The sequence below is a fragment of the Centruroides sculpturatus genome, unplaced genomic scaffold, assembly GCF_000671375.1.
Source record: "Centruroides sculpturatus isolate CEXI.00-Female unplaced genomic scaffold, Cexi_2.0 scaffold125, whole genome shotgun sequence".
NCBI lineage: Eukaryota > Metazoa > Arthropoda > Arachnida > Scorpiones > Buthidae > Centruroides > Centruroides sculpturatus.
Window position 1 is genome coordinate 720,229 of NW_019384337.1, and position 4,085 is coordinate 724,313.

At 31.7% G+C, this 4,085-nt stretch overlaps 1 protein-coding gene across 1 annotated transcript in view; it reads right to left on the minus strand.

Annotated features, from left to right (window-relative positions):
• The window catches only part of LOC111632563 (SAP30-binding protein-like), a 25,375-nt gene extending 21,495 nt beyond the window's left edge, over positions 1–3,880 (minus strand). Inside the window, exon 1 of the mRNA XM_023377032.1 lies at positions 3,750–3,880. The gene's annotated coding sequence lies outside the window, so the exon portion shown is untranslated. The remainder of the gene's footprint in view (positions 1–3,749) is intronic.
• Positions 3,881–4,085: the final 205 nt, after the last annotated feature.

Below are 4,085 nucleotides of genomic sequence, written 5' to 3' on the forward strand. Positions count from 1 at the left end.
ATTTGAATAATTTAAAATAGCATTAAAAAAACATTTATTAATATTGGAGATAAATGATATTTGGAAAATTTAATAATTATTCTTTTTCTTATGATTAAAATTTTTCAAATTAAGTTTTTACAAGTAATTCTAATAAATGAAAAGAAAATAAATGTAAATCTTGAACGTAAAATATATTTATGATATACAGTAGACCCCCCTATAATACGGTAGATACGTTCCATTTTATATAAATTCCGTGTTTTACGATCACTTAAATACATGAGCCAATCACAACCTGGCATGTGTGCAGTTTAGGGACTACGGCTGTTTGAAAGGTTTTCTTCCATAAAATTAATCGATTCTAGACTAATTTGACTCAACATTTCCAAAACACATGTAATTTTTTGGGAATAATCCATATAAACTATGCTATAAACCAGTGTTTCTCAACCTCTAACGAATTGTCGCCCCTTCAACAAAACCATTACGTAGTATCGCCCCTTCGCTTCAAAATTCGGATGCCCAGGGCCAAGGCTAATGCCAAATTCGTGCTGCATCGAATAGACTAGTGACTACTATAATGTTATTTGTTTAATTATTGTACGATATAGCGAATAAAATATCTAATTATTCTTAATATAATATTTTAATATATTGCCCAGAAAATTGTTTTTCGCCCCCAAAATATAAATTGTTACTAATCGCCCCTTCAACATAGAAAAACGCCCACATGGGGGCGATATCGCCCCCATTGAGAAACACTGCTATAAACAAAAAATAATATTGTAGGATTACTTACCAAGTGTGTACTGTTCAACGACACCATTGCTTAAGCTTGTTTTCGTTGTGGAGTGGCGCATCAAGCAGCGGGCACATGTTTTCTGATAAGTTATTTTTCTGCGAAAAATTCGCTGAACTTTGGAGACATCATTAATATAATTTTTATGGCCATTAAATAATAAATGGTTTTTAGTAGGTCCGCTGCTTGTTTAAACTCAATGGTTTGTGCAATATCCGCTATTGTCTAGATTCAACCAATCCTGTCGCAACATGAGTCGGTGACGATGTTTTACCATATTATACGAGTCTCTTTTAGTGTGTTTATACAAATACAATCGCAATTTTTTCACCATATTATACAAATCTGTATTATATGAACCCATTTTATAGGTGGGTCTACTGTACTCTAAACAGATTATGTTACTTCTTTTTTCGACGCAAATAAAATTAAAATTTAGTTTGATATCACTTCATAACACAATTTCTCAATTTTTCACAAAAAATTTAAAGACTAATTGTAAAAAAAAAAAAACAAAAATTAAGATAATGAAATCAATATATAAGTAATAAATAGTCAGTTATTAAATTATTAAACTACACTTCAAACTCATAAGTTAACAAATAAATTTAAGTTCATAAAATCTAATTTTTTTCAAATTATGAAAAATTTCTGTAAATTTTTCACAATTATAATCAATACTAAAAACACAACTTTGCTTGGGATTTTTAATATTGATGTTTGCAAAAACAAAGCATTAAAGATATTATATTATTGCAAAAAGGTAAAGAATTTTAGCTCAGGCCAATGGGGATTAAGGAAGTTTGTATCCTGTACACAAAGTTGGCCAACTAGTCAGATAATTGATAATGGCTGTTATAGAAATTTAATGTAGAATTAATCTAATCACTCTAGTGAGCCAGTGTGAACCCATTTTTAAAGCTAATTTACACAATGATTATTGCAGACATTTTGTCACACTCAAAAATACATCAAGATTTGTCAGCGATTCAAACATTTACTTGATGTACTGGAATTTTACATTGAAACAGTTCTGAAACACTTACAAGAGCTTTTGTTTTTCTCTGTCAAGTATGGTAAGAATCAAATGCACTCTAATAAATTATTCTGATTTCATCAATCAGTTCAACAACACCGCAAGCAAAAAATCTGACGGGCTAGATTTTCTGTGACACTACTACATCTTGTCAAACAAGTCACCAATAAGTCATTAGTTTGTTAAAACAATCTTGCAGCAACAGGTAGGGAAAACTGTAGAAAAATAAAAGAAACTGTTTTAAAACTAAAAATATACTTTTATTTTATTAAATATGCACCATTATTTTTAATGATGTTTTGCCATCTACGAGGGAGCTTCATGATACTCTTTTCATAGAACTTTCCAGTTTCTTCCATGATAAACTGATCCACGTGGTTTTTGCAAGCTTTCAAAGTATCAAAGTTTTTATCATGAAGGGAATTCTGCAGAGAACAGAACAAATGGTAGTCTGACAGTACAAGGTCAGGTGAGTATGGGGGTGGGGTAAAACATCCCAGCCTAGTTCCAATAATTTTTGCGTGTTCGTAAAGACGTGTGCAGACTAGCATTATCTTGGTGAAAAACAATGCCTTTTCTATTGGCCAGTTCTGGATGTTTTTCTTTAATTGTCACATTCAATTTATCCATTGGAAACAATACTTATCATAATCAATTGTTTGATTCTGTGGAAGCAGCTCATAGTACAAGATTCTTTTCCAATCCCACCAGACAGTGAACATGACCTTCTTTGGATGAAGACCAGCCTTTGGAGTTTTTAATGGTGGTTCATTTTTCTTACCTTATGATTGTTTTCGGCCGATGATGTTATAAATGATCCTCTTTTCATCACCTGTCACTAAACGCTTCAAAAGAGGATCATTTTCATTTATTTTTTCAAGAGAATTACAAATGGAAAAGTGATCCAGTAAGTTCTTTTCCATTAAGTTGTGAGGTATCCAAATGTAGTAACGATTCACATATCCAAGCTTCTTTAAATGTTGAAATACAGTACCTTTTGATGACTTCACTATGTCTGCAATCTCTCGAGCTGGATAATGAGGGTTTTTGTCTATGGTGGGAGTGCTGTAGCAGAATCAACAGTTTGAAAGTGGTTTGCTAAATTTAAAGCGGGTAATTTCACCCTTGAAGATGCTCCCATTATTGAAGAAGACCAGATCAAGCATTATCGGATGAAAACCCTTTTCATAATAAACGCATCTCAAGGTCATTTATCATAATATTCATTGGTGTGTACAATTGTAGTCATTTTTTGCATCAGTGTCTCAACTGTCAAAAATCGCTACAAACTTTCCAAACAACCCAACAGTTTACTTTTATTAAAGTTTTTAGTGAAAAATAAGTCACAGCACATAGCTGATGCTTTGAGTTTACAAAATGGGGGAATCCCAGTAACTGTGGGACCCTTTATACATGCAGTTTGTACATTTAGTAATCTGCCACCAGCTCAGGTTAACTGGCCAACAACTACAAGTCGACCCCCCTATAACACTGTTGATTTTTCCATTTTATATGAATTCTATGTTGTACGAGTCACTTAGATTTTACAAATACGTGTACCGGACTGTGAACGGCTCACGTATTTGTAAAATCTAAGTGACTTGTACAACATGGAATTCATATAAAATGGAAAAATCAACAGTGTTATAGGGGGGTCGACTAAACTTCCAAATGCAGGTTCTCATCCCAAAAAGTGAGACGGTTGGTCAACAACTATGGTATCTTAATTGAGTTTTTAAGAAGTTAAAAGACGAGAATCTGTAATAGACATTTCTAAACAACGCAAATGGTGCTTGTTTCGTTCCTTCAAAGGTTATAACCAAATGAATGCATTCACGAATCTCGTAAGACTTTCTCTTAATGCATGCATATTCAGGCCATTTGTAATAGATCATTTAAGAAAATGACTTAAATTAAATGAAGATAACTTACCAAATCTTTTATTATTTAATCCAAATGTTTAAGTAAAGCTTTTCTAATAAATTTATTTAAAACATATTCTGAAGCAAAGCATACAGTACACACCGTACAAGTAGTTTCTCTGACGCGCTTAAGTGTTGCCATCTCGACAAATATAATTTATTTTAATTTAATTTTTTTACAGTACTTATTTTTTTTTTAATTTAAAGAATGATGNGTAACTATAGATTTACTGTTAATACTAAAATAAAGAAAAATAATGCTAAATTTGAATTCAATATTAGTAATGATGTATATTAATCTATATTAAAATCAAAGGAAATACTGCTCTTCTACTTAGAGTTAAGA